A 24,001-nucleotide genomic window follows, 5' to 3' on the forward strand; every position below is an offset into this window, starting at 1 on the left:
TAAAAATAGCTACCGTGGCCATGCTTTTCAAAGGTGTTCTGGGGGGTTTATAAAATCAGGAATGGGGTGGAGAAAGGGAACAGGGAAGTGTTATTTATCCCTTCCCATAACACGAGAGCCAGGGTCACCCAAAGAAACTAATAGGGCAGCAGGGTTACAACCAACAAAAGGAAGTACTTCTTCACACAACGCACGGTCAACCTGTGGAACTCCTTGCCAGGGGATGTTGTAAAGGCCAAACATATAACTGGGTAGAAAAATGAATTGGCTAAGTTCATGGAGGATAGATCCATCAGTAGCCATTGGCCAAGGTGCTCAGGGACACAATCCCATGATCTGGGTGTCCCTAAACCTCTGACTGCTGGAAGCTGGGAATGGGTGACGGGATGGATCGCTTGATGATTACCTGTTCTGTTCATTTCCTCTGAAGCATCTGGCATTGGCCACTGTTGGAAGACAGGGATGCTGGGCTAGATGGACCATTGGTCTGACCCATTATGGCTGTTCTTATGTTCACTGTGGTGGAACCAGGTCCCTAGTTTGCTGATAGTCATGGGGTCTGTTTAGCAGGGGAGGAAGAGCTGGCTAATGGGGTCTCCTCTCAGATTTCTAGTTGTGAGGCTTTGAAGGAGTCAATGACGCGTCCTTCACGGCTGCTGTTTGGCTGCAGATTAGCCATTTGCAGTAATTCTGGCACACAGGACCCGATTCTACAAATCACATAGGCACATGCTCAACTTAGTCCCTGGGCAGCTCCATGGATGTTACAGTTAAGCAAGTGGTGCCTTTGGGCTGTCGTAGCTATGGAGAGGTTAAATATTTTCTGAATGAGGGGCTAGAGAGGTCCTAATATGTGTTTCTAAAAAGTCAGCTTTTTAAAGTCTCAGTGAATGTAGCAGTGTGGTCCAGTGGATCGAGTGCTGGGCTGGGACTTAGGAGACCAGGGTTCTATTCCTGGCTCTGCTGTTGGCCTGCTGGGTGACCCCTTGGGCAAGTCACTTCCCCAATCCTGGCCTCAGTTTCTTCATCTGTAAAATGGGGATAATGAAACTGCTCCCCTTTGTAGAGTGCTTTGAGATCTACTGATGAAAAATGCTATATAAGAGTGAGGGGTGGTTGTTATTAAATGTCTATATGAAAATAAATCACATCACCTATGCATGTGAATCGATGATTGAGAAGAAAAAGGAAACGGAGCATAACACTGAAATCAAAGCGGACAGGGCCTGCATCTCCTGACTGTTGTGTATTGTGCGCGGCCCAACAGAGCCTTGCTTCTGAAAAGTGGCTGTTGGATGCTGCTGAAATACAAATAATAATACCAAAGTAGTGGCTGGAAATCAGTGTGTGCTGCCTCGTTGGTCTTGCGGTTTCCAGCAAGGTTATTTTTAAACACCTGTTGCTCTTTCACTAAGGGCCATAACTGTGAGTGCTGCAGCTTTATGTACTACTGGGAAAGAGGAAGGAGTAGGGGTTAGTGGCTGGAGCAGGAGAATGGGCGCCAGGATTCCTAGGTTCTATTCCTGGCTCTGCCGGTGATTCACTCAGTGACTTTGAGTGAGTCCCCATGCCTCAGTTTCCCTACCTGTGAAATGTTTTATGAGACTGACCTGCCTTTTGTAAAGTGCTTTGAGATCCTCTGGGAATCCCAGGTGCTGCTAGAGAAGGGCTAATGCTCATTACTCCTCTTCCACTTCTCTGCTGCCATAACATGGGGAGACCGCAGTTGTTCTTATAAAATGTCGACAGGGCAGCTGGGCAGTTTAAATCTCTGCAAAGGTTTTTCTTGACTTGGGCTACAGTAAAGGCAATGGGAGCCGTGGGCTGTTCCTTGGGACTTTCTCTGCACCCTGCGGTGTTGCACTAACTTGTGCAGTGCCTCTCAGAGCAGAAGGGAAGGGGTTTTTCCAAGACTGTCTAAAGCACTCCCCTTTTTGTTTAACGTTCAGTACATGTGAACAAATATAACCAGTGAACATGCTGGAGAAAGGTAGTCTGTGCTAAATTACTCTTATTTACTATGTTTTACTGAAGTATCTCCAGGGAGCCTCACTGCTGGACCAGGACTCTTTTGTGCTAGGAACAGATTCAACACCCTCTTTCTTTTAACAGAGGCTTGAATAACCTCCCTTCGGGGATGGCCAGGCTCACTGTGCAGCCCCTTCCTTCAATACACCCTCATGTATAGTCTTCTTCTTTGTTTTAGGTCGGGTGCTGGCACGTCTCTTAGCAGCTGATGCCTGACTGGAGTATGCCTTTAGCCAACGCCCGTCTGAGAGTCCCTGCTCATTGTGGAGGGTGATGGCCCATGGCACCTTGGCATCTTTAAGCCTTCTTCCTTCGTGAGTAACCAATGGTCGAGGAGCTGCACCAACCCCAGCTGCAAGGGCTGGTTGCAAACTGTCCTCTTGTGATGTGGTCTTGTGTATCTGCTAACTGGGGGCGGGGGTTGTGCTAGGGAGAGGGAAAGCTCAAGGCAGGCAAGGAATGGTTTAGAACAGTCTATAAAGGCAGAAAGGAAATGAGATGCCACTAAGCCAACCCACACTGGATAAAGTCTCGCATGCTTATAAAGTGTCTTCCCGCTGGTAGCTGGTTCCCAGTGGATAACAGCCTTCTACTGCTACCAGCTAATGTTGTTTGTTTGTTTTGTGGCAGCACCTGGGAGCCCTGCTTGTGGATCCCATTGTAGGGCTGCTAGTCGTGTAATTAGAAAACCAGCATAATCCAGAGACTGATACGTACTGAGCGCTAAAGACAGCATGATAGAGCACAATTTGTAAATGGTAGGAATGCAAAACTTACAGCGGGAGATGGAATGGAACGCTAAATTGCAATACCCTGTTTAGCCAGGAGAAGGTACCGTGTGTAACCTACCTGAGTTGCTAATAGCAGGAGCTAGCAGTGAACTGAAGACACATTTCTAGTCTCTCTCGCTCTCTGGAATAGAAGCTCTGTAGCCAGTCCCTATCTGGAGGTGTGGCAAAGCTGAAGTTCTCTGGGGCGCTGAAAGTGGCATGTTCATGAGACTGATCCTGCAACCTTTGTTGCTGCTTTCCTTCTGTTTGTGCTCTCCTCTGAGTGCCTTTGCTTCTGACACCATGACATGTCCCTCTTGCACATGGTAGGCTGCAGGGCTGCTACTTACAGGTCAGACTCTTGTACTAGATATGAACTGGCTACAGAGTCTGGATCCAGATCAGGACGTTGCGGCTCAGAGCTCACCGTAACTGGGAGCCAATGGGCAGTCTGTGGCCATAGGAAGCTGTTTGCAGCTACTCCCTAATCTGCTCCCCACAGCAGGCGTTGCTTTGTTCTGAAGAGTGGGCTGGGGCATTGGGTGCAAACCAAACATTCAGGATCCAAGTTAATGGCTGCAGATGATCAGCAATGAAGGCCGCACCTGTCCTTTGTGGATCCATCCTCACCTAATTTATGGATCCATTTCCAGACACTGAGGGTATGTCTACATTCACACTAAGCCCAAGCTCTGACTCGGGTTTGAGCCCAAGCCCCTCTTCCGTCCACACACAAGTCAGTCGGACGTTGGACAGCAAGCACTCAGGTCCCGGCTGCGAGATCTGGGTCCTGCAATTATAAACCCAAGCTTTACAATGTAGGGTGGATGCTCAAGCCACGGGCATGGAAACACCATGTCCCCAAGCCCGGGCCCCACACACCTGGGTGTACAATGCAGTGTAGATGCACCCTGGGAATGGAGGTGTTGGAAGGGCTCGGAATCACCCAGTAATGCCTGCCATATGTGGAAGCATGAAATAGCCACCAGATGTCGCTCTCAGCACAGTGACCGTGTAGCACTGTGGTCAGGATTTCATAGCGAGCACATTTAAAGTTAACAAAAGTTAGTCTGTCACTTTAAATTTTCACACCTACATTTCTCCCTCCAGATACTATTTATATCTGCGTTACAGGTTTCCGCTGTAATATGACCTGTTTCCTTCCAAAGCTGCTACCACCTTTTGAAAAAGAATTGTCCTCTCAAATGGATGATCGCTGCTGCATTCAATGCAAAAAGCCAAGGAACTCTCCATTAATAATAATGCATAACTGTTGCCTAGTGCTTTTCATCCCCAGCTCTTCAGGTTTTTGCTACAGAAGATCAGTGTTGTTATCCCCCCGTTTTACAGAGGGGGAGACTGAGGCACAGGTAGGGTAGAGACTTGCCCAAGGTCGCACAGGAAGTCAGCAGCAGAGCTATAAATAAAGCCCAGGCGTCCTGACTCCCAGTCCAGTGCTCTACCCAGTGGGCTGCAATGCTTGGTGGCATGTTCTAGGCCTGGAACCTGTTTATTAAAACTGATACTGTATTGCATGCAGAGTCTTTGGTTTTCCCAGTTTTTTTAAGAACAGTTTGGGTGACACTGGACTAGAGGTTGATCTTGTGAATAAGTCACTAGACTGGGGTTCTAGACCTCAAAATTCAAACCCCAGCTCTGTCATGCTCCCGTGTGGGACACTGGGCAAGTCACGCCATCCCTTTGTGCCTCAGTTTCCCCCACCTGCAAAACGGGGAGAATGACAGTTCCCTGCCTCACTACGGGGGCAGGGCGGGGGGATTTGCAAAAATAAATGCTTTCATGTGTGCCAGGTGGAGGGATCCTGCAGGGGCTGTGTGAACACCCAAAGAATTTCAAAGCCACCAGAATGCTGCTGGTTTCAAAGTGCAGCTCAGATGCTGACGTGATTAGGTTGAGTTGTTTGGCTCAGGACAGCAGGTGAAAAATGGAGCAGGAAAGGGAGTAATCCAAGAGTGCAGGATCTATATCAACCTATTTAATGTATAATATGTGCCCTCTGTATCCTGTATTGGGGTGTGCTCTGTGTATGCTAGGTGACCTATCCCTGATACACACTTCAAGCTGATGGGCTGTGTGTGTGTGTGTGAATCGAATGGGTTGGAGGTGGGTGGGGGGAAGAAAATTGGTCTTAAACATTGTTGCCAACGCTCGTGCTTTTCTTGTAATATTTGCAGTTTTTCTCAAAGCCCCAGAGTCCCTGGTTTAGGTGCGAATCTCGGCTCTCAAATACAAAGTAAGTTTCTAGTCTTCATGGTTCAGAGAAATCTTAAAAACATGAATTCTTGGCTCGGACACCAGAAGGCCAAGAAAGAATCCCAAATGTATGATTTGTTTTAAAAAAAATCCCCGGTTTTTAAGTCAATCTGGTGACCTGATAGTTTGGGGCCTGACTCATGCTTTTTGAATGCTGCTTTAACGACGAAGGGCTTTTGATTTCAAATACCTTTGCCCAGACGCTAGTCTGAGAGGTTTGCAACCCCTCTAGCTCTCTATGGGTCACCCGTCACCCCCTCCAGCCCTGCTAGCTTCCAGCAGTTTGCAAGTTACTTTCTACTTGTACCCGAACTCAAGAACGGAAGATATTGTTCCTCCAATGACATTCAGGACTCTAGTGCATGTGTGTGTCCGGCTGTGTTTATCTGTGGAGGATCCCGTCTCTTTTCTGGCCACACGAGGGCACTGCAAACCAGTAAACCTCCCCCTCCCCCCTTCCCACACATGCGGGTTGGGTTGGAGTCTCTTAGGCAGCTGTGCGTCCTAACAAGAGACCCCCTTTTCCATCCCTGCTTGCATTCCTCTCCCACATGCTGTGTCTTGGGGAGAGCGACCTGCTGTCAAAGCTTCCATCCGCGTGGGACCTGGGTTTCTGTTCCCCACTGCCCACTTGTCCTGGCGTTTCACACTTGGCCTCCGGTCAAGAGGGGCCTGGCTTGCGCACAATGAATTTTGGCCTCATGGCTCTCATAAGCCGCATGGGACGGGGGAGGCCACCTGGGGAAAGTGGTTGGTGAACGGGGAGGGGAGGTAGGTGCCTAAAGAGGCTCCTGTGCTGGATCTAGCAGATGGCAGTTCCAGGGAAAAGCCCTTGCAGCCTGTATGCAGCCTGTATGAGCCAGTACGATGGAGAGCTGGCCTTGTGCTTAAGGCCCTGAATCGGGACTCTGGAGAGCTGAGTTTAATTTCACGCTCTGCCACAGACTCCTTGTGTAACCATGAGCATGTCACTTAGCCCCTCTGGGACACTACAGTGCCGGGGCCCAGATGATCCCTGAAGATAGACAGTGACTGGCCATAGTCTGGTGGTCTTCTGGGCTCTCTGTGCTCATGGGACCGTTCCGTGCGGAGAAGATATGTGTCGTCCGTGCTCAGAGCCGCGCCACGCTCCTCTCTGCCGGAGTAACAGGCTCTGTGCTCGTGCTGCCGAGCAGCAGGATTTGAACTCGCAACCTTCAGCACGACTGTTACCGAAATCTCCTAGGTGGGAGCTGTAGCAGACGCGTGTGTGGACCAGCCATTAGAGAGAGATGTGGAGCATGCCCAGGACAATGTGTTGCACGGCCATCTTCCTCGATCGGGCTGAACTCCCCTGCCTCCTCTTGAGCTTTGCTCACAAGAGGGGCCCAGAATGCCTGTTTCTGCCAGAGCCTGCGAACCAGCCTGCTTCCCCACAGCGTCTCTCTGCAGTGCTGGCTTGATCACAACTTTCCCCACCTCTTCATTACCCCTCCACTCGGGGCACAGAGTGGGCAACCCATCACACCGGAAACAAGGTGGAGACAGCAACGGTGGGAACTTTTTTGCATGAAACCTTGGCTGGGTGATTTCGAGCGACAAACGGAAACGCATCAGCGCCGAATGCTTCAGGCACCTTGAATGGTACCTACCACCCCACAACACGCACTTCGAGACCTTGTGTGTGCAAATCCTGCAGGATTCCTGCTGAACTCAACCTGTAGTTAACTGTCAAGACCCTCTTCCCGTGTTGCTCTTGACCAGTCGTTGATCCATAGAACGCACGTGTAGATCCAGAGCAACCTCATCCTACTTTACGCTCAGATAGCTTGCTGAGAAAACAGCCATCCTCAGAGACAGCTGGAGCAGCATCCTCAGAGACTAGTCTGGGGCTCGAGAACTGGGTTTAATTCCTGGCTCTGCCACAGCGCCCCTCCCCCCCCGGTGACCATGGGTAAGTCATTTAGTTTCCCTGTGCCTCAGTTTCTCCATCTGTACAAAGGGGATTACAGCCCTGCCTGGCCTCCCAGGGGTGTTGTGAGGATAAATACAAGATTGTGGAGAAGCTCAGATACTAGGGTAATGTAGGGGTGGTTGATAAAAGAATGATAGATAAAAAGCCACCCGGCCCACTCATTTAATGACCAGTTCAGGGTGTTTGGGACAGAACAGTGGTTCTCAGCCAGGGGTACACAGAGGTTCTCCGGGGCCACATCGACTCATCTAGAGATTTGCCTAGTTTTACAACAGGCTACGTGAAAAGCACAAGCGAAGTCAGTGCCAACTCAAACTTCATACACACAGTGACTTGTTTGTACTGCTCTCTAGACTATATCAGTGTTACTCAAACTGGGGGGAGGGTTGGGGGGTTTTGCAATTTATTTTACAATTACATGATATAAAAGGAAAGGAGGACTTGTGGCACCTTAGAGATGAACAAATTTATCTGAGCATAAACTCACTTCATCAGATGCATTCAGTGGAAAATTGTTAGCGTCTAAGGTGCCACAAGTCCTCCTTTTCTTTTTGCAGATATTGACTAACCCGGCTGCTGCTCTGAAACCTGCTATAAAGGAGAAAGTTAGCAATTTTCAGTACTAGTGGGTTGAGACACTTTTTTTTGTATTTTTATGTCTGATTTTGTAAGCAAGTGAGATGAAACTTGGGGTACACAAGACAAGTCCACCTCTCGGAGGGGTACGGTAGTCTGGAAAGGTTGAGAACTACTGGGTTACAGGTCACAGAACCCAAATTTCCCTCCACCACGTGGGGGAAAATGTCAATGAAATGTGCTTCTGTTTCAGTGGTTTCTCAGGGGCTCCTAGAAATGCCTCAAAATTTGGAATTTCTAAGAGCCAAGTTTTTGAAAAAAAGTTCATTCAATTTTCTGCCCTTATTTTCTGCCCAGCCCTGGTTCTGTCTGTTCAACCCAGACATTAAACCAGAAACTCGATGCAGGTTCCCATGGCTGGGGCTTGGTTCAACACCCCTCAGGGTTGGGAGCCTGCTGCCCTGGGCTGTGGTTTGAAAGGCCCTGCAGAGCTCTCCAGAGTCCCTGCTTCTCTCATCGAAGACAGCGAGGGAGCTAAATTTGTGGATGCCACCCAGAGGTGAGTCAGTGCTAGAGGAGCCTGCGTGAGGAGCTTCAGCAGGGCCATGGTGAGCTTGGCAATTGGGCACCCGTCTGGCAGGGCCAATCCAGGGTTAATTGCAAAGAACAATTTGAACAGCTCAGATGTGGCGCTTGATCTTGCATTTCCACTCGGGGGGAAAAAGAAATCTCTCTTTGTGCTACTTATGTGGCCCTATCGCCGTAGTGACTGGGCTTCACACTCTCTTAAGGTATCTATCCTCGCAGCACCCTGATTATCCCTACTGTACAGGTGGGGAGACTGAGGCACACAGCAACTAAGTGACTTGCCTAAGATCATACAGTATGTTTGTGGCAGAGCAGGGAATTGAACCTGGGTTTCCTAAGTCCCAGGTTAGCACCTAGCCACGGGGTCATCCTTTCTGAAAGATCGAGGTGGCCTCGGGGACAGCTGCCTGCAAACCTCTCTTCAGTACCGATCCCTGTGTTTAACCATCACCCTTCCACAAGCTCAAAAGTGTCACATCCCTGAGCCAGAGAGGGAGAGACATGGGGTAGGGTGAGGGAGGCTGAGAGGAGAACTGGGTGGCAAATCCCGTAGGCGGCGTTGTCAATTTCAGCCTAAATCTCGCCATTTTGCGAGACTCTGCTGGCAGGTGCTGTAGAAAACCCACGTACGAGCCGGGGCAAGTGGCCACCTTCACCGGATTGTTCTGTTCCCTCACCGCCTTTGCGTGATTTGCACTTATGAAGCTTGATCAGTTTAGCTTAGCGGGAGATTAAGAGGCGATTTGATCTGTAACTAGCTAGACAGGGAGAAGGCTCCACTCTGGCAGAGCAAGAGCCAATGGCTGGCAGTGGAAGCAGAGAGAGATTCAGGCTAAAAATAAGGTGCAGAATTTGAAGGGAGGAGAATTAACCACTAGGGCTGTGGTGGATTGTCCATCACATGGAGTCTTCCACTCAGGACTGGATGTCTCTTTCTAGAAGCTCTGCTCTGGCTCAGCCGTAAGATCTGGGCTGGAGGCAGGGACCCCTGGGGAAGGGTCTCTAGCCCATGCTACATGGGAGATCAGACTCTAGTAATCTGCCAAGGAAGCTTCACTTACTGAACTTGCAGCGTCAGATTCCCCTGTCCCCCACCCCGCTGCTGAAGGCCAGCCCGGAGCTGTAGGGACCCAGCCTGGCAGTCTGGCTCCGGGATTCTTTCAGTCCTTGTGCTGTTTGCTACAATGGGGTGGAGCGCGGTGCAGGCCGGATGCCTGGAATGAGACCTCCCCAGCCCAGCCGCCTTTTGAACTCCCGGGCTTGGCCCTGGCCTGAGATCTCTGAGCTCAGGTCTTGGGCGTGGGGGTACCAGGCGCACTGGCTTCCCTTGCTAGGGCTAGCAGGCCGTCTGGCCTCAGCGACCCTGCTCTGCGTCCTCCCTTCCCCCAGCCCTCCGCGGCGAAGGCGGCTTGATTAAAAAGCCGGCGCGGGTGGAATTGCAGCACAGCTGGCGCGCCTGCCGGCCCCCCGAGCGGAAAGTCACTGAAGATTAAAAGCTCCAATTAGCGTTAAAGTGAAGCCGGCGAAGCTCTGCGGGTTCCCCAGCCCCAAATGGTCTGGCCCCCTTGAACCGCCTCCTGGCCCAGGACCTCAGCCCCTGTTCGGATCACTCCTTTGCCTCCTGTCCCTTCCCACCCAGACCTGTCTCTTGTATTTACTCTGGTTGCTCCTGTCCGGGAGCTAAATGGAGCAGGGGCCCTCATCCTTCCCCCAGCCCCAATCTACCGGCCCCCTCCTGCCTGCTTCCACAGTTGCCGTGCCTCGGGTACACAGGTCCTGGCTGCTGGCGAGGTGTGTCCACCGGCCAGTTCCCTGCTTTGCTCCTGCCCCACCTCCTTGGTGGCTAACACAGGGCTCTAGCCACCAGAGCGTCCCGGCCACTGGCAACTGTCTCCATGTCTGTGGCTTCTGTGTCTGGCCCTGGCCGTTTACCTGCCTGTCATTTCCTTGGCTAATGTGTGACTGCAGAGGGGTTGCAGGGCACTTGGACGTCACAGTGACAAGCAGCCCGCGAGCCAGGAAGCTCCTGGTTGTTTAGCCACTTGGTCACTTTTGCCAGCTGCTGTTCTCTGCAACAGAGGCGTGCCCGGCAACTGCAGCTGGGGCTAGGCCCTTGGGCGCTAGGTGCTGTACAGACAGGGTAAGAGAGTGTCCCTGCTCCCAACAAGCTGACGGTCTAAATTGCAAGGCAGACAGAGAGGAAGGGAAACTGAGGCACAGAAGCAGGGAATGACTGGCCCAAGGTCCCACAGCAAATCAGTGCCAGAGCTGGGACTAGAGCACAGGTCTCCTGTGTCTCCACCCAGTCCTCTCTCCACTGGCCATGCCCGCTCTCTGGCTAGGTGTCTGTGCCCCCTCTGTCTCAGTCTTCCAGCTTCTAGTCAGGCCTCTGCCATCAGCCCATGTGTCCCTCCACTCCCACCCCCACCGTTTGGCTTCCCCTCCACCCTGCGTGGCCTTCTGGCATTTCCCGTCTCCCCCGCCCTCCCCAACCCTGAGAGGGAATGCCCACCGGGCACCCTGGCTCCACTGGCCCATTAGGATTCATTTCTCCCAGCGGTAAGGGCAGGGGGGAGTTGGCACAGAGTCCACCCCGCATCCGTGGGCACAATCAGTAATGAGCATCTTGCCAGATTCAGCCATTCGTATCCCAGCTGTCACATCATTACCAGGCCTGTTATCCTCTGTCTGTCTGTCCCATCCGTTCGGGGGGAGGGCACAGTGAGTATTTGGGCAGGGGTGTTCTACCCTGCAGAAGCCTTTGCACCGGCTTGTCGCTCCGACAGCTCTGCTCACCGGGGCCCACCCCAGCCGTCCCAGCTTCGGCCCTGGCACCCCAAGTGGCCAAGGGGAGCCGGGAGCCGTGCGACTTGAAGAGCAGCAGGGCACAGCTGATGATCCACCAGCCAGGGAGATCAGTGCGCGTGCACCCACCCAAACAGACTGGCCCGGGCGCTGCTGGCTGAGGTTCAGAGAACCCTCCCCTATTCCTCTCGCTCAAATCAAAGCGCAGCTGAGCCAAGGCGGAAGGGGGACCGGGGTGGAATGGGCCAGGAATTGCACGTTTTCACCTGCCATTTAATTGGATGTATTTTTAATTAATGGTGCCTCTGGGACCAACATGAGACAACATGATCTCTGAATAGGGACAAGGGAGGAATTGGGAAAGGTACAAGGATTGGACTACAGGGTGCGCTTACCGTGAAAACACTGCCATCAATCACGCGCTACTTTCAGCTCTGGACTCTTGGCTGGGGATCAGCGCGGAGGGAAAAGGGGTAGCAGGGGGGGGTGTGGGGGGAAATGAAAATGAATATTCCAGCCTCTGCCATTTAGCCAGCTTGGGGGAGGGGGCAAGTTTGCCCTAAGAGGGTTATGAGGAGGAGAACCCTTCAGCCAAGATGAGAGCCACATGTCCTGCAAAGTCTCAGTGGCTGACTCTGTTGAGAAGGGTTTCCCTCACTGCTGTATCGGAGGCACTCCCAAGAGGTAATAACCCAATAATCATCGTCCCTGGTTCACCTTATTTCTGTCAGTCAATCTCCAAGTGCTTTCCGGACGAGAGCAGGATTGTTATCCCCATTTTCCAGGTGGGGAAACTGAGGCACAGTCACCTAGCCACCCAGTGGCCGAGCTGGGATAAGACCCCAGATCTCCTGAGTCCCCACCTGGTGCTTGCTCTACTAGCTTCATGGTGTTTCCGCTGTGCCTTCACCCAAGGCAGCTGGAGTTGGTTCTTGGTTCCGCAGGCCGGGATGACTGGGGTCAGTCCCACGGCTTTGGCCCTGGGGCTAAGAAAGCCAAAGGGCTGCTCCTTGTCCCTCTCCTCCAGGTCTAGAAATTTAAACTACCCCCATGTACCCTGCACTCCCGTTTGCCAGCAGCCGGCGAGTTGAGAGCCCGATGGCTGAGGCCTGGTCTACACACCTAGGCGCGTGGATTGACCAGAAGATGTGATTTGAACCCCTCTGGGTGAAATCACTGCAGACCTGCCTGGTCGCCCCACGGCCTGGTGTTCACGAAGATTGTGTCAGAATAACTGGGTCAGTAAGGGCGGTGATCTTTATACCACTCTAGTTAGTCCGTTCCAGTATAATGGCACTGTGTCCCAGTCTGGCTAATTCCCTTTCCTCTGGGGACCTTTACACTGGTATCGTCACTTCCAAAGTACACTGGTACACTGCAGGACAGCGTGGGTATGCAGCCAGTCCCCTTCGTCGGTTTCACCATGGCGTAGCCAGGGTCAGCTCTTCACTTTCAGCGGATTGTACACTCGCGGAGACAGGGTGAAATCCTAAGTGTTGACGAGGCCAGTTGGAGTTTTGATGTGTATTGGCGGGGAGACGAACTCCCAGTTCCTGCCCCAATCCCATGTTTCACCCCAACCAACTAACCCAGCTTAAAATGCGGCTTGCCCTGTCTACACTAGGGTTTTAACGTGTCTTTTAAAGCAGACCTTTCTTCCCGGTCTAGTCGAGGCCTTTCATGGGTGCCAGCTGAATGGCTGAACCCAGCCTTACGTTGTGGGGGGGCGTGCTTGTGTACATGCTTTGTAGCAGTTTAGAGCAGGGGAAAGTTTGGCCATGGGCCAGCCCCGAGAGCAACGCCCCAACTCCACCACTTCTGCTCCACCTTTCACCCTCAGCCACTGTTAACCCCCCCCAACAGCCTTCCCCAATCCCCCGCCCCATCCCCACCTTCCGGCCAGGTGCTTGCTCTCTGTATTGTGCAGTGCCAGGCCCTGGATCACGGCCCAGGACCTCGTTGTGCTAGGCTCTGTACAAACCCGGAACAAGGAGCTGAAGGAAAACGGGCACCGTGGGTCCGCTAAGGTAGATGGATCTGTTTGGGGTTTGAGCCTATGAACGAGAGAGGCAGGGGTGGGGCAGAGGCCTGAGGCTGGCTTGGGTGCAGTGTGGACCCAGAGAGCGTGGGAGGTGGGTACGTTCTGTAAATAAACCGCGCTGGGGGAATTGCTGGCTGACGTCACCCGCACAGGAAACACCCCACTCCCCGCCAGGCCCCAGGTCTGCTTCCTCTTGGCCACGGGGCAGTCCCCAATCTGAGACCGGCTGGACATTGAAGCTGGGCTGGTGCCCCACATTCTAGCCCACAGCAGGCCTGGCCCTTTGTGCCCCTTCAGCCCAGGCTGGGGGCCAGCGCCCCTCGGGGTAGCAGCGGGCGGGTTTCCGTCCAAGAGCGGCTGCATGGTTGGGCTGGGGAGAGCAGCTTGGGCAGACGCTGTTCCCTCGTGCAGCGCGGGTACAGAACGGGTGGGAGACGGCACCTCGTGCAGACAGCGATGGGCAGCTGGGGCTCTTCTCGGATTTGGCTCTTTTAAAGCAAACTTCCCCTCCTAATTGTCGCCCTCTTGCTGTTGTCCTTCACGCCCCACGTGGGACAGCTGCTGCCCGCCCTCCCTCCCACTGCTTGGGGGGTTGGAGCCTCTGGTGTTGACAGGAACCGTTCTGCTTGTTCACGCCAGGGTCCCTTGCTGCCCCGGTGCATTCTGGGAGTCCTGGAGAGCCAGGCCTGTTGCTGAAAGAAGGGACTTCTGGGTAATTTGAGCAGCTGCGTACGGTGTTGTGGGACAGTCAGGCGGACAAAGCCGTGCAAGGTGCAGGATGACCCATAGCCGGTCTCCCCTAACGGCCTCAGGATTCACTGATGCATCTCCTCCCTTCGCCCTGTGGAGACCCCGCGGCCGATGCTCTGACTGCACAATGCAAAGACAACGCTTGGGCCTTCCTGAGATCCAGCGGCTTCTGCTTCCCCTTAAGCCACGACGGTTCTCTCTCCGGATGGACGGACAGACGGGAGGGCCCGGGTTGTGAGGCCACCTCCAGTCCACCTTCCCCACCCCTAAGAGGAGACTGCTGGCGGTACCAACCTCCAGGCCTTTGGAGATCCTCAGTGCCCATTCTAGAGCTGGGGTAGGTGACCCTTGGCTCGTTGCCTCCAGGACAGCAGTGTCCTCAAGCTGCTCTGGAGCAAGCAGAGAGACGCCATGTGGTGCCAACAGCTTGATCCAGGATGGAGGTCGCTCCGAAGAGGCGAGCAGTCCTCGCTCCCAGCTGTTCTCCGTGTGCCCATGCCCAGCCCTTGGCTGGAGCACGGGTACCTGGGGTTTAGCTCCAGTGCAGACCCCACCTCAGCAAAGGCCAGGCCCACCGGCTCTCCACCCTGGACCTGGGGCTTTAAAGGGGTTTCTCCTGGGGGTGGGGGGTGCAGCCCTGCTGGGGAGCGAGGGCAAAAGATCAAACTCGACAGGGAAGCAAGCTGCAGCAGGGAGGTAACCCCTTGTTGCCCAGACACTGTGATAGAAGCTTCCTCTGCCCTCCGGAGGGCCAGGGCAACTGTGGCTTTCTGTGGCCAGGATCTGTCGGGGAGCTACAGGACAACCTGAGGAAACAGCAAAACAGAAGCGAGGACCCGGCCTTGGGTCACAGGGGCAGGAGCTCAGCACGTCTCACTTGGCCCCTGGGTTATGGCAGCTTGGAGCGTCCATCCAGCAGCATCGGTTGGATTGGAAGCTGTCAGCTCGTGGCCACATATAGCAGGGCCTTGTGCTGCACCAATGATTCTGGGTGTCCCAAAAAGCCCAGCCCTTATGTTGAGAGAACGGAGTTTTGGGTCACTTTTAGCAGCTGATCATGAACCCCCCTACCCCCCATGCTCTCTCCACTGGCTGTCCCTGGACGATCTGTGGGCACCACTGGCCAGGAGAGGCAGCGCTGTGTGTAGGGCGGAGCTGGCCTGGCTCCTGCGTGGCAAACCCGAGTGCTGCTATGGTGTTTGGGCCCCCAGCTGAGCCGAGCGGGGAGGGGGGACGTTCCCAGAACGAGATGGGGATGGATGGTCCTGCTGTGGGGCAGGAAGGCGCTGCCCAGCAGGTGACTGGGAATGGAACGCTTTTCAACCCGGGGCGACAAACTGGAATTTCCTGTGACCGCTTCCTCCTCGTAGCGAGACCTGGAGGATGAGGACCCATGGGCCCTTTCCGTGCTAAGAGCCAGGTGGATGAGGGGGCCCGTCTACACTGAGCGTTGCAATGATGCCCGTGGCTGGGAAGCCTTTTGCGCTTGGATGGAGCCTTGCTCCCACAAGCCGACCCTGGCCCTCCGTGTGCGTCACTTGCACGGGTTGGCTGGGGTGGGCCGGGCTCTGGCTGGGCTGGACTCAACAGCTGATCGATCTTTTCCCATGCGACTCGCTGTCCCAGGAGCTGTTGCCTTTCAGGGCTGGGAGGCTGATGGCTCCTCCATTGGGTGGGTTCCCTTTGTGGCCTGGATCCCATCCAATGCTTCCCTTCACCCAGCCCCCCACACAGCTGGATCCTCATCAGCTTTGCTCCCCAACCCTCCGCTGAGACCCCCCCCTCCGGTCAGTGCTGCTACCCCTTAGGGGCAAAGCCCACCCCTCCCGAAGCCCCCACTTAGCATCCAGCTCCCCTCCTTTGCTTTGTTTATATCTTCCCCTCCCTGGCTCCCATGCACACCGATGCCTGGGAGGTGCGTGTGTGTGTGTGTGTGAGGGGAACCTCTGGAAAGGGGAGCGCAGCTGGTGCACAAGCTTCCTGCTCGGCTGCACCAGCCCCCTCCCCCCCACCTTCTGGCGTGTCCCAGTCGGGGGCGGGATGGGGGGCGTCCTGCTGGCAGGGAAGGGAAGGCTGTCTCCTGGGCCATGCACGAGGGCAGCTGCCCTGCAGAATGCAAGGGGTGGGGAAGGCACTCGGCTCTCCCGGCTCACTCGAGTCAGGTGCAGGCTGCCTAATGTAGGGCAGCCATTAATATTTAGTGTCATTTGGGGTTTTTTTTTTCTTGCCGTGTTTGCTGCACGGCCGCCGTCTGCGCTGGAATGCAAAGTACAGCCTCTCCGCTGCCTGCTGAAGGGGGGTTAGCGTCTCTCTTCCAGGCGCCTCCGATGGCCCAACGCCAGGCCCGGCTTCTATACCGACAGGATCTCGCTCTTCCCGCCCGTGCCGGCAGCACCACGTGGGCCAGCACGTGCCGCCAAGCCCAGAGAGGGAGGCAAAGCGCCCCCCCATGCCTGTCGGGAGCATGGAGAGGCCCTGCTGGGCCGGGTGCTGCACAGGCTCGGAGCGAGAGACCGGCCCTGCCCCAGAAGACGGCAGGGAAGGGCAACAGTGGCACAAAATGACTTGCCCGAGGGCACTGGTACGTCCGTGCTAGAACCCAGGGCTCCTGATTCCCAGGCCGGGCCCTGCCGATCATCTCCCCCCAGCTGGACACACACGGCTCTTCCTAGCAAGAGCCTGGGAGTGCGGGCTAAGCCGAGCTCTAACACGTGGGGGCTAAGACAGAGACCCGTCCCCCCCAGGCAGGCTATTCCCTGGCTGTCCACTCCGGGTTCCTTGCACCTTCTTCTGAAGCAACTGTAGCTGGCGCTGTCAGAGATGGGACCTTGGGCTGGATGGCCCTTGGCTCTGGCCCATTCTGGCAATGCCTGAGTTGCTATAGGAAGTGTGGAGTGAAGCTATCCGTCTACCTACCCATCCCCATGCACACCCATCCGTCCATCCGTCCATCCCTTCTTACCTGGCTTCCATTGCTTGGCATCGCTCCTCCAAACGGTTAACCTTCTATGGTTAGTCTAATTTCCCTGGTTACTCTTGCTTCCAGGGACTAACTGTGCATCCTTGGCCATGTCTCCTTTCCTGTGGGCACCATGAGTTGACGCACCGATCAAATGAATTCAGCTGGCAGGGTGGGACAAAACCTTTGCCAGTCCACGGGCGAAAGTCTGCCTACAAGAGCACACAGCCCTGATCATCTCAGGAATCCTTACTTCCCACCCTTTGCTGGAACAACAGTTACCTTCCACCCGGGACGTTCCCTTGCTGCTCGCATGTTTGATGCTGCTCTCAGCTCCGACGCTCCCTCGGACGGATGTTACTCAGAATTCCCCCTCGTTCAGTGGCATGATGGGAATTGAAAACCCAGACCTTGTGCCAGACAGCACTTCTCCATGTACACGGGGCCTGTTTGCTATCCCACGTGCTTGTTTACATGGCTTCCTACCTCCCTGAAGGGTTGGGGTGTGTACGTGTCTGTGTATCACGCCTGGATACAGTCTCTGTATACCCCCCTTGCGTCTTGGCAGCGTTTCTCTTGTGAGAATGACAGAGACTTGGAAGAGAAGAACAGGGACGGAGGAAATAAAGGGACAGGCGGAGAGATGGAATCTTGCTGCAATAGACTTGACTGGCATCAGTTGCTTCCTGATCTGAATAGAAAGGGGGAGACATTGGACTAGACCGATAGTCAACTATCTCTGTGGCTAAGATCCTGGGGGCAGCATCCGCGGCTCCCCTTCCGGGCTGGGCGTGCTGGCATCAAAAAGCACCACTGCCGTCTCTAGCTAAACACCTCCCTCGCCAGCAGGCAGTGCCAAGAAAGCAGCTGGCATGCCCAAGCCAGCTTCCGAGACCGGCCCAGACTGCAAAGGCAGAATCAAGTCTCTCCCCCCCGGCCCCCCTTGCCGTAACACAGGGCTCACACGGAGGCCGCTTGCCTGCATTGCAGATTCCCGGGAGCCAAGGAAATGGGCTCCTGGGGCAGTTCTGGGTTTATCTGCCTTGCAGGTGTCATAGAGCCATAGACTATCAGGGTTGGAAGGGACCTCAGGAGGTCATCTAGTCTAACCCCCAGCTCAAAGCAGGACCAATCCCCAATTTTTGCCCCAGATCCCTAAATGGCCCCCTCAAGGATTGAACTCATAACGCTGGGTTTAGCAGGCCAATGCTCAAACCACTGAGCTATCCCTTCCCCAAAAACTGCGACTCCGCCAGCTTGCCAAGCAGGGTTTTTTTTTTAATGACTGGGATAAAGTCAAATCGGACCAGTGGAGATATCGGTGCCCAATGGATATGGGAAGTATCGCCTCTGAAATTCCAATGGGGCTTGGATTTTTCCTCCTGTATCCCAGATCTTCTGGGAATATTTTTCTTGCCAGATCCGTGCACCATGAGCTACTGGAATTAGACACTCCAGGGCCTATTAATTAGCTAGAGCAGCTGCATCGTTATATTTGGGGCTCAAAGAGCCTCCCCCATGCTCTTACTCCCAAGAATGCGGCTGCCTGGCTTCCGACAGCAAAGCAAACCAGCTTGCGTTTCCCTTTCGCCATTGGTAGCCAGGGTGCAAGATTGTTAGCCCTACAAAACAACGCTCTTGCACTGAGCCACCGAGCAGAGAACGCGTGCGCATGGCCTCTTATAATGTACCTGACCTTAACCCTGAGCTGCCACCGCCTAGGGCTGAGAAGGTCAAGCACTCTTTAAAGGTGGCTTTAAAACTGGGCAACAAACGGGCAGGTGAAATTCAATGTTGATAAATGCAAAGGAATGCACATTGGAGAACATAATCCCAACCCTACATATACAATGATGGGGTCTAAATTAGCTGTTACCACTCAAGAAAGAGATCTTGGAGTCATTGTGGATCGTTCTCTGAAAACATCCACTCACTGTGCAGCGGCCGTCAAAGAAGCGAACAGAATGTTGGGCATCATTAAGAAAGGGACAGACAATAAGACAGAAAATATCGTGTTGCCTCTATATAAATCTGTGGTACACCCGCATCTTGAATACTGTGTGCAGATGTAGTTGCCCCATCTCAAAAAAGATATACTGGAATTGGAAACGGTTCAGAAAAGGGCAACAAAAATGATTAGGGGTATGGAACAGCTTCCGTATGAGGAGAGATTAATAAGACTGGGACTTTTCAGTTTGGAAAAGAGACAACTAAGGGGGGAAATGATAGAGACTATAAAATCATAACTGGTGTGGAGAAAGTAAATAAGGAAGTGTTATTTATTCCTTCTCATAACACAAGAACTAGGGGTCACTACATGAAATTAATAGGCAGCAGGTTTAAAACAAAAGGAAGTATTTTTTCACACAACACTCAGCCAGCCTGTGGAACTCCTTGCCAGAGGATGTTGTGAAGGCCAAGACCATAACAGGGTTCAAAAAAGAACTAGATAAGTTCCTGGAGGATAGGTCCATCAATGGCTATTAGCCAGGATGGGCAGGGATGCAAAACCATGCTCTGAAGCGTCCTGAGCCTCTGGTTGCCAGAAGCTGGGAATGGGCGGCAGGGGATGGATCACTGGATAATTCCCTGTTCTGTTCATTCCCTCTGGGGCACCTGACGTTGGCCATTGTTGGAAGCCAGGAGACTGGGCTGGATGGACCGTTGGTCTGACCCAGAATGGCCGTTCTTATGTTCAAGTGCAGCTGCTGTTTTGTTCTGTGCCCACAGCACTAGTGTCAGCCACACCTGGAGGCCACCAAAGCATGGTCAGATGGTCGCCACCAGCCTTGAGTCAAGCATGGAAGTGGGCTCCACTGGCCATTTCTGAGTCCATGTGTAAGCCATACCGTGGGTGCTTTTCAATCACAGAATTGTGGGTGCCAACTCTTCAGTTACCACGATGATCCTTCCATCAGAGCCCCAAGACTCCGTTGTGAGGAGCACAAACCAGGAGCTTTGTTGATCCTGTCTGCATTGCCGAAGAATCCACCCAGCCCCAGCTAAACTCCCAAAACCTGGGCTGGGTTCTGAGGGGTGGGGCGCAGTCTCCCCAAAGCTTTAGTGCTGGAGGGTGGTGGGATCTGCCCCAGGTCCATGATACCAATATTATCCTTTTAGGTTCACCACGTTCCCCCCCAGTTTTCTTCCTTTAAAACATCAACTCCTCCCCTCGCACCCCCGTGGATCTTAGGCTGGTGATTTGGGGTACCAGAAGCACCTCCAAAGGGCCTGGCTTTCAGAAAGTGCTGAGTACCCACCCTCTGGAAACCAGCCCCATTTAAAGGTGTCAGGGTGCAGCCCACAAAGTGCTAGTCACATTTGCAAAAGACGTGGCCTTTGTTTCTTTTCGCTCCTGTCCCATTTAGCAGCAGGATTCGGGCTGGAAGGGACCTCGAGAAACACCAAATGTTGTAGGACTTGGAAAAACAGAGAGTTGGTAACACTGCACACGCAGGAGCAGTTGCACTGAACTCAGTGATGCCGACAGGGCTGCTCCTAGATTTAAATCTCATGATGTACCTATAAGCGTGTATCTATAGGCATCTATGCCTGTAAGCATGGGTTGATAGGTACCTATACATCTAAGCGTGTTTCTATAGGCACCTATACATCCAAACATGGGGCTAACTGGGGCCTGTTATGTCTAAACTTAGGATCTTGGTCTTGTGAGTAGAACCAAGTGGGTGGCCTAGTGGGCAGGGTACCAGACTGGGAACTCCCAGCCCTTGGTTCGTCTCCTAGCTCAGCCGCAGACTCCTCAGGTAAGTCTTTCTGCCGGCCTTGTGCCTCGATTCTCTACCTGTAAAACGGGGATGCTGCTCCCCTCGCTGTTTGAGGATCGAATCCTTTAACGACTAAGCTGCTCCAATGCAGGGTTGCCAAGGGCCTAATAAACAGACACCCCCTCCGCCCCCGGGCCATCGCTGACTTCACGCTCTGTAGCATACTGGATCGCGGCCTCCATCCTCTCTTGGCAGCATTTTTCGTTATGACTTGTTCTCCATTCCTCTTTCCCTCTCCAGAGCTGGGGCACGGCTCGTGCTAACCACCAGCCCCCTCTCTGGATAGCAAAACTCAACTCACCATCCCCAGGCCTGTGGTCCAGGCCACCCGGGCCCTGGGTACGACCCTCTCCCCCCATGAACCGGCGGCGTGTGTGCGTGTGTGGTTTATTAGCGTTATTTCAACATTGTGATGCAGAGAGAGTCAGTGTAACAGCTGCTCCTTGCTCGCCGTGTTTATTGTTACCTAGAGACAGCCCACTGGCTTTTTCCCAGCTTCCCCCCACAGCTCCGCTCTCCCCACTCTCTGATGTGAAATTTATAGCTTACCCATCCTGTCCCTTTAACCCTCTCCCGTCCGGATGGCTGGCGGGAAAGCAAGGAATCCCGGTGGAGTTAAGAGAAACTGAGGCAACCGGCCCACAAGGTGAAAACTTGATGGCATGAATGAACCTTGGCAGGAGAGAGAACCCAGCTCGGAGGCTGTCTGGTTAACAGTGGGTGGGAGCCCCTCATATGAATGCAATTGATCTGGCTCTAGAGAGAGATTGCAGACACGGCTAGCAGAGCAAGGCTGAGAGGAGACGGTGCTGATGCTTGAGCTTGGGTTACTCTAAATTGTGTGTGTGTGTATGAACACGTAGATTGCTAGGCCATTCTGAACATCTCCTCTGATCTCCTGCCTAGCACAGGCCGGAGAATCTCCCCCAGTTCCTGCATGAAGCCCACTCGTTCGTGGTTGATGTACGTACCACACCTGCTCGTCTTTACTCCATAGGTAGGATGGATTCTGAATTCCTCCAGACTCTCTCTGTTTATCCAACACGAGGTGCTCAGATTCTTAGTGCAAAATAAACCTCCCTTTGAAGGAACGACTGCAGGATCGGGCCCTACATGAGCATGTATGTGGGTGGCTTGCTAATGTACAGCTATAGAATGAGACAGGTGGTCTAGTGGTTAGAGGCGTTATCTAGGAGCCAAGACTCCTGGGTTCTGTTTCCGTGCCTGGTAAGAAAGTGCAGTTTAACAGCTCCCAGCCCCACCGTACTCTGTCCAGTAGGTGACACTCCCCTCCCAGAACTGGGAATAGAATGCAAGAATCTTGGCTCACCATTTCCTGTTCTAACTGAGATTGCTGGGACCGATTCCTGGTTCTCACCCCCCGTGACTCAGTTTCCCCATCTATACAATGGGGGGATAACACTCACCTACCTTGAATAACTAATGCATGTACCTTAAGATTCTCCAGTCAAAGACGCCAAAGTATTCAGAGTATTATGATCATTTATTATTCCAGGCCTACTGGGAATGTGCTGGAAAACATTGTGACCATTCAGATTTTGGCAAACCTTACAGGACGTCACTGAATATTTATTGCCAGATGGTTCCATTTCATTGGGTTTTTTTAAATCTTCAAAATGGTACATCCGCTCTTGAGTCCATCAGGCCACGGCTTTCCATTGCTTGCAATTTGCAAAAGCTGGATTGATTGGCCACCAAAGGCAGCCCTTCCAGTTGCACATGTGCCACCCACCAATCCGATCGCAGGGGACCAAAGTATGTCAGTAGCAGGCTCAGATCAGTTGGCTAGAAAGTTAGGGGCGTGGCTGCAGGATGCAATGTGCTTTTCCCTTGATCTGATTGGTCAGAAGGAGCAGCTCACAAATAGATATGAGAATCTACTGGCTTCTGATTGGCTAAGAGAGAGTTCGCCCCCAAGCTCCGAAAGAGTTTCCTTGTACTGATTCTTCGCTGATGCAGCAAATACCACGGTGAAGGGTGACCTGTATGCACCTATGACTACGCAGAGAACACAGTAATGGATGACATCATAAAAATCTAGATCGGTTTTGTGTGTGTGTGTGGGGGGGGGCAGCGCCCTGTGTTTGTGCGCATAATATATAATATAATTATTAAGTGTGTTTATTCTGTTTGCTTTTCACATCAGCCGCTCTGATCTCGTTCCCCTGGGAGACTCCGTGGACGACAGGAGAACTGGTAGAGAGATGACGTCGTGAATACCAAGGAAGCAAGGGCTGTGTGAGAAGGGAAGTGATGTTTATTCAGACTTTTTTGGGAAAACCCTGGGGAGAAAAAGCTCTTCGGGAAGGATTCCTTGCCCCTTCGACAAAGGGTTGAAAAAGCTCCAGGCCCCGATCCCAGTGTCCTGCAAGCAGCTCTTCTGCAAAACCAGGGAAGATCAGAGGTGACATCCCTGAGATTTCTAGGGAGGAAGGACCAGAGGAAAAAACACTTGTCAGGCTTTCCTTCTCCACCTCTTCGAACCACACAGGAAAAGGGCAGAAGCCCATTCATTTCCTCTTTGCAGGGCACCTTTAAAGTGCATCTTTCTGGAAAGAGACTATGTGAAATAGCCCAAGCTGGACACCCTCCCCGCACCAGGGCATCTTCTCTAGACATATGGGTGTCCCAGCAGCAACTGTGTGCTCAGAGAACTGGTTGCTGCCCCTGCATTTGGGCCAGGAGGGTGTTTCCCCAGCTGGACGCAGAAAGTTCGAAGGGGGGGATGGGGCCTGCTGTGAATTCTGCATGGCAATATCAGTCGAGTGCCCCTGTGCCATGATGCCTGGGGCGCCAGCCGGGTGGCACTGCCATATGGGAGACATAGCAAGGTCTCGGAGTGCTGTGGAGGCTGAATGCTCAGCGCCTGGCAGGGGGGAGTATCATCCCCCAGTGCCCACTTTTGGCTGAGTTGGCACATTGAGCCTGCCCCGTCCCAGCCCACCTCAAACTGTGGAAGGAGAGCTCCATCTCCATGGTCCATTCGGTCCTTGAGTGCTCTGTTGAAACCAAGAGGTGCCAGTTGCGATCCTGGTGTCTTGTGACATCGACTCCCATCCCCGCGAGAAACTGAGCTGAGTCCCAATGAACTCATTCACACAGACTATGATGTTGCCTTCCAGTTGACGTTACTAGCCACCTGGGTCAGATTGGAGCCTGTGACTGAGGAGGGTGGGGGAGGCTGGGAAAGGTTTAAGGATGGCTTGTTGAAATAAAATTATACGCGCAGGAGGGACTGCCGTGTGGTTAAAGGCAGCGGGTGGGGACTCGGGAGATCCTGGTTCTCATCCCTGTTCTGTGACAGGCTCCTTATGTGATCCTGAGCAACTCCCTTAATCTCTCTATCCCTGGTTCCTCATCTGTAAAATGGAGCCAGTGGTCCTTCCCGACGCGATGAAGTTTGTCAGCTGCTCAAGCAGGGCCTGTCTGTGCAGTGCCTGGCACCATGGG

The 24,001-nt window shown here is 53.3% G+C and overlaps 1 protein-coding gene across 1 annotated transcript in view; it reads left to right on the forward strand.

Annotated features, from left to right (window-relative positions):
• Nucleotides 1-22,959, forward strand: part of CDK12 (cyclin dependent kinase 12) — a 70,904-nt gene extending 47,945 nt beyond the window's left edge. Inside the window, exons 14-15 of the transcript XR_013344616.1 lie at nt 2,207-2,342; nt 22,698-22,959. The gene's annotated coding sequence lies outside the window, so the exon portion shown is untranslated. The remainder of the gene's footprint in view (nt 1-2,206; nt 2,343-22,697) is intronic.
• Nucleotides 22,960-24,001: the final 1,042 nt, after the last annotated feature.

This window comes from Eretmochelys imbricata, chromosome 27 (assembly GCF_965152235.1).
Source record: "Eretmochelys imbricata isolate rEreImb1 chromosome 27, rEreImb1.hap1, whole genome shotgun sequence".
In the NCBI taxonomy this organism is placed as follows: domain Eukaryota; kingdom Metazoa; phylum Chordata; order Testudines; family Cheloniidae; genus Eretmochelys; species Eretmochelys imbricata.